This window comes from Triticum dicoccoides, chromosome 4B (genome assembly GCF_002162155.2).
Source record: "Triticum dicoccoides isolate Atlit2015 ecotype Zavitan chromosome 4B, WEW_v2.0, whole genome shotgun sequence".
NCBI classification, from domain to species: Eukaryota; Viridiplantae; Streptophyta; class Magnoliopsida; order Poales; family Poaceae; genus Triticum; species Triticum dicoccoides.
In genome coordinates, this window is record NC_041387.1 from 643,793,445 (window position 1) to 643,800,470 (window position 7,026).

A 7,026-nucleotide genomic window follows, 5' to 3' on the forward strand; every position below is an offset into this window, starting at 1 on the left:
CGCGGCACCGCCCAACGGTCCGGCCGCTTTTTTTCATATATGTGATGATATGTTTTTTTTCATATATGTGTTGATATATTGTTTTTTCATATATGTGATGATATGTTTTTTTCATATGATGATTTTTTGTGCATATGATGTTTTTTTCATATAATGTTTTTTTTGTTTATGTATTAGTTTTCTTACTTAGGTTGTTAATTAGTAGATATCCATTTTAGGTTAGTGCATTTTAGGTTAGTGTAGAGGAAAATAAGGAAAATGAAGAAAAGAGGAAGAAGGAAGAAGGAAGAAGAAGAAAAAGAAGGAGTGGAAAAAGGAAAATAAGAAGAGGAAGAAGGAGAAGAAAAAGGAGAAGAAGAGGAGAGGAAGAAGAGGAGGATAAATAAATAAGAGAAAAAAGAGGAGAAGAAGAAAGGAATAGAAGAGAAGAAGAAAAAAATAGAGTAATTTCGATTTCTTTTCTTCACCTCTATTCCTTTCTTCTTCTCCTCTTTCTTCTTCTTTTTTTCTTCGATCTTCTCCTCTCTTTATTCCTTTCTTCTTCTCCTCTTTTTTTCTTCTTCTTCCTCTTCTTATTTTTTATCGGGTATGTCGTCGTCGATATACCGCCTCCCCGATAACTTCGACATGAGGGGGGGGGGTCGATATACCCCCTCCATGATAACTTCAACATGAGGAGGGGGGAGGGGGTCGAGGGTTCGAGGGTTCTAGGATCGAGGGTTCGAGGGTCAAGGGTCGAGGGTTGTCGAGGGGCCGAGGGTTCAAGGGTCGAGGGTCGTCGAGGGGTCGAGGATCGCCGAGGGGTCGATATACCCCCTCTTCGATAACTTCGACATTAGGGGGGGTCGATATACCCCCTCCTCGATAACTTCGACATGAGGAGGGGGGAGGGGGTCGAGGGTCGAAGGTTCTATGGTTGAGGGTTCAAGGGTCGAGGGTCGAGGCTTCAAGGGTCGTTGAGGGGCCGAGGGTTCGAGGGTCGAGGTTCGTCGAGGGCCGAGGGTTCGAGGGTCGAGGGTCGAGGGGTCGAGAGGTTGCCTAGTGTCAAAGTATTGAAGAAATCCATGGTTTCATCATTAGCCGAAAGTAACTGGGGCATGATGGTACGAAGTTCTCCAAAGTTATTCTGGAATGGACTCCCGGAGAGGATAATCCACCTTTTGGTACAATTTTCAGCAAAGGCCTTCCAAATAGCGATATTCAGAAGGCTCTTGCTGTACTGTGTACCAAAAAGCGAATTATCCTATCTGCGATTCCGTTCCAGAATAACTTTGGAGAACTTCGTACCATCATGCGCCTATTACTTTCGCCTAATGATGAAGAGATGGTTTTGTTGAATCCTTTGACACTAGACCCTAGAAGCACTGCCGAGGCCACCCAAATTTACCAAGTTAAAAGAGCATTGTTGTCGAGGCCACCCCATACCCTTGAAGCATTGCCGAGGCCACCCCAAACCCTAGAGAAGCGTAGAGGCCACTAATTAATATAATTCCTTGTTGTGATTAGCTATAGCTAGGTCTACGTTTGCCACTAACATATCCTTCTGTCATGTTTGTATAATAATTGCCATTTTGTAATATTTGCAGAAACTATGGAGCACGGCCGAGACGAGGAAGCAGAACAGGTGTTGAGGGACATAATCGCAAACGGAGGTGATGTCATGTCGTATCTCAATGAAACCAATGGTCTGGAAGGAGAGGGTGAAGCAGGCTATGATTATCGAACAACGGAGGAGGAAGGACATGATTATGATGGCTCCGATGACCGAATGCCTATGCAAGAAGGATACCGTGATGAAGACTCCGATGACCGAATAGATTCCGCCCAGGTATATATATATATTAATTAAGCATGTGCTGACAAGCTAATTGATGCATTAATTGTTTTGGTATGTACATATATTAACTCTTCTTTCTTCTTTTATATAGCCCTCCGGATCAAGCAATACTTCAGTAAAGAAATGAGGCCCGAAGAAAAAGTTGCGCCCGGATGAAAGGTTCATGATCACGGAAATCACGCGTGATGGCCAACCGATTAAACCCCTCCAGACCAAGGAAGCATTTTCTGCTCAGTGCGGGGTTCTTGTTAGGGACATGATCCCGATCAGCATCGAGCTATGGAATGAGCCTAAGAAGGAAGAGCTTCAAGTTTCTTTTATCGAAGATAGACAGAAAGAAGATCTTTGGAAAGTGCCGAAGGTAAATTTCACCCTACCGGAAGAGGAGGATCCGGAGAATCCAGTTATAGAGCCATTGATCAAGTCCTATGCTCTCAACAAGATGGAAGATCTATTCAGGAGGTGGAAGAATGAGTTCAAAACAACGTATGTTGACCAAGACAAGACTCTAGAATTCACCGGCCGATTTGACAAGATAAGAGATCACTGGCCCGCATTTGTGGCCAACAAGACATCAGAGAGGAGTAAGAAGATGTCAGCAACTAACAAGATAAATGCTGCAAAGAAGGAGCATCACCATCGCACGGGGTGAGGTGGCTACCTAAAAGCCCAGCCGTTGTGGGACAAGGCTAAGCAGGACCTGATTGCTAAACGGGTCGAACCAGAGACATTGTACTGGCCAGACCGTTGTAGGACTTGGTTCTTCGGGGCTGGTGGAACATTGGACCCTGAAACAGGGAACTGCTGCTGGGCGAACGAGCAACTTGCAACACCCGTCATGAAGCTTCGGAAAGAAATCAATGAAGTGCGGGAAGGGAAGTTCGTTCCCGACAGAGAGAACGACGAGCTCACAAGGGCCCTCGGGAATCTTGAGCACCCTGGACAAACGCGAAGCACGCCAGGCTCCATTCCATGGAAGGTTGGGTTTCCCGACGCAGGAGGTTACAAAACCCAAGAGAGGAGGAGGAAAGTGGAGCAGAGCAAACTGCAGGAGCTTAAGGCAAGGGTAAGAAAGCTAGAGGAACGAGATGTTGAGAACCAGTAGCTGCGAGATCCTGCCCCAGAAGTTACCCCGCCATCTCAGCGGAGAAGCAGCATGGCTTCCACCGAGCTCGTTCATCAGCCTGACTTGACGGGTCCTAGCTACCCCGCGGATTTTATCACGGATTCACACCAGTGCCACCTTATGACGCAATTGCTTCAGCTCAAAGTCAAGGCGGCTGTCGGCTCTGTGTTCCCTCCTTCACCCGGAGCAACTTTTCACTGCAGTCCGATTCCACAAGGCTATGTTGTAATAACGGAGGGATTTGAGGAGCTCCATCTTGACCACCCTACAGGTGATGGGGAAACTCAGCTGGGTATTGCTATGCATACTTCGTGTCTATGGCGGAAGGAGCACATCAAGATTCTGAACTTCAGGGCTCCTGCTAGTCAGCTAGGCACTCTGCCTCGCCCGCCTCCTCCTCCTCCTCCAGCGAGTGATCAGGGCACTCTACCTCCTGCATCGGCACATGAGGGCGATAGTACATCGCCTCCTTCTCCGCCTGCTCTGGCGCGTCCGAGCAGCCCGCCTCCTGCTCCGGTGCGTGAGGGCGGCAGTACTCCACCTCCTTCTCTGCCTGCTCCGGCGCATCCGAGCAGCCCGCCTCCTCCTTCGCCGCCTCATAAGAGACGAAGGAACACATAATCCACTGCTCTGGCTGCTCCAGTGTGCCATAGCAGTCTGCCTCCGGCTGCTCTGCCTCTTCAGCAACGAAAGAAGACAACTGCAGCCGCTCCGGCTGCTCCGGCGTCTAGCAGTACAGCTCCGCAAAGGCTAGCTGAATGAAGAAAAGGGAAAAAAATTCCCCAGCTCGGCGAACCAGCGGAGCAATCGTGCCCCCCACTCAATGTGTCTAGCGATATCATCGCTAATCTTCCTGGGATGTGGCCCGGTACCAATCCTGGAGATTACATGACCAACGATGATGTAATTTTTTTTGTAAAAATGGAGGTGGACACATTAAGATTTGATCACGGGAAGCCTCTCATCAGACCTGGTACTTCCCTAACAACGATGATGCGAAGATTCCATGATTGGTACATGGACATCTGCAGGAAGTCTAGGAAAAATACTTTGTCGCTGAGAGTTAAAGAGGAGCACGACCTCGTTGGAATTGATGTGTTGTTAGTTCCATATGAGGAGTTCTTCCATTTTTTAAATCGAAAGGCCCTCGATAAAACAATCATCACTTGCTACAGTCTGTAAGTACTACTTCTCTGTAATTAATTAAGTCTCTCTGTATATAGCTCAGCTCTTTCATTGCATGTATATATAATTATCCTCACTATATTATGTACATTGAAGATCACCGAATTGCAGAAAAGACAAGTAGGTGATATTGGGTTCATTAACATAAATCTCATGGATGAATGGAGTGTTAAACATTCTACCAGAGAAACCGAGTCCAACTTGCTTGCATCGTTACTTCGAAATCAAAACAAAGCTACAATACTCTTTCCTTACAAATACAAGTGAGTGTTCCTATCTTGTGCATATTCGGTTTGCCTTATTACTCGAGGTTATAGTAATGTAATTGATGAGTTATGCATGCGTGCGCAACTTCCACTTTATTCTGCTAGAGATTAAGCTTGAGCAGGGACTGGTAACTGTCATAGACTCCAAAGGAAAAAATCAGGAGGAGTATACGACCGTGACTAAAATGCTCGAGAAGTAAGTTCAATCGATCATTATCGCACCATATCGGCAACTTTGTTCATTTACTGATATCAAGTAATTGTTTTCTTTGTCTGGCAGGGTTTGGAAAAAGTTCACCGCACAAGCTCCGGGACTGCCGGCGCAGCTGCTATTTAACCACCCGAAAGTAAGTACTAGCTACTAGCTAGTTTCGCACATCTCTCATTTATTCTAGCTAGTTTCATCAATACCATTTTAGCATGCTTGCTTATCAATTTGATTGACCTCTATTTCTTGTAAAGTGGTTGTGGCAGGAACCCAGGAATGATTTCTGTGGATACTACATTTGCGATTTCATCCACCACACCACCTGTGAGGGGGGATACTCTAAACAACATTATGAAGTGCGTAAGCAATAATATTCACAATTTTATTTTATTACCATCATTAGTGTTCAGTTTCATTCATATATATGTATTGACCCCCTTCTTCAAATTAGATGTGGCAGATGCAGGATGAACTCCTACCACAAGATCGCATATGAGCAATTCAAGAGGAATTTGCGGGATTCTTTCTTGACCATGTCATCGACAAACACAGAGAATACCATGTGGAAGTTGAGTTCAGATATTAGGGGACGTAAGAGATCTTATATTGTATATATATATATGTAGCCAGTAGCGTTGGATAGATATACGAAAACTTGTTGTTTGATCAATCTATCAGAGAAGGAGAGGTCGATCACTTCACTCTGTGTATATGTTCATGACGATCTTCTATACTTAATGGTTTCCTTCATTTTCTTACTAGCTAGCTAGCATGTCGATTCCTCTCTATACGTAGCGTCGACCAAGCACGGAGATAAGAGAGGACACTTCTCTCTATTAGCTAGCGAACACAATATACGAAACCCCTAAATTAACCCTACAAAACCCCCAAAACCCCCCAAACCAGCCCCCCCTTTTAGAAAAAAAAACAAAAAACCCAGCCCCTGAACTGCTGATGGGTGGAAGCCTTTTGGTCCCGGTTGGTGGCACCAACCGGGACAAAAGGTCCCCCTGCCTGGGCAAGCGGCAGCGGCCACGTGTAGCCCCATCTGTCCCGGTTCCTGGGTGAACCAGGACTAAAGGTACAGGGCTTTAGAAACGACCCTTTAGTCCCAGTTCGGGAACCGGGATAAATGGCCCTCACGAACCGGGACGAATGGGGGTTTTTCTACTAGTGTTGAAAAACTTTGACAAAATACAAAAATATTTCCTTATTCTTTTGACTGTTCTTTCTAGTGTAGTATCTAAAAAGAAAACCCAAAAAGATTTCGTTGTTCTTCTTTTGCTTGTTGGGAGCTCTCCCATGTAAATAGTTTTTCTCATTTTTGTCTTTCTTTCTTTAATTTATTTCCTTCCAAATAAAAACCAAAAACTCCAAAAATATTTCAGTGTGTTTCTCTGAATTTCTTTTCCTTTTTATTGAGTCGTACCGAGGAGAAGACCACGATGAAAATGTTGAGTGGCTCTCATATGCATTATTGTTGATCTAACAAAGAGCCCATATTACCTTGTTTTCCTATTTTTTGAATAAAATGCTTGCATATTCCAGCTTAGTCCACGACACTCTTCCACTATTATTAGTTTCATATCATCCAGTCGTGCAAGTGAAAGGAAATAATGACAATATTTGATGAATTGGCTGTGGCAGAGAGAAACGGGTATTGATGTTTGCTTGAACTACGTCAGTATTTCCCCAAAGAGGAAGGGATGATGCAACACAATAACGGTAGGTATTTCCCTCAGTGATGAGATCAAGATTATCAAACTAGTAGGAGAATGACACAACACCACGTAAACAGCTCCTGCGCACAAAGAACAAATACTTGCAACCCGACGTAAGAGAGGGGTTGTCAATCCCTCATGGGTAAAACGATAGATAAAATTGTAGTAGATTGGATAAATAGTTCTCGTGGGAACGCAAGATAAAATAAATACATAAAAATTGCAGCAAGGTATTTTTGTATTTTTGGATTAATAGATCTGAAAATGAAAGCAAATAAAAATAGATCTCGAAGGCAAATATGATTAAGAAGAGACCCGGGGGCCGTAGATTTTACTAGTGGCTTCTCTCAAGAAAAATAGCATACGGTGGGTAAACAAATTACTGTTGGGCAATTATAGGTCTTCCAATAATCATGACGATATCCAGGCAATGATCATTATATAGGCATCACGTCCAAGATTAGTAGACCAACTACTGCCTGCATCAACTACTATTACTCCACACATCGGCCACTATCCAGCATGCATCTAGTGTATTAAGTTCATGGAGAAACAGAGTAATGCAATAAGAATGATGACATGATGTAGACAAGATCTATTTAGGTAGAAATAGACCCCATCTTGTTATCCTTAATAGCAACAATACATACGTGTTGGTTCCCCTTCTGTTACTGGGATCAAGC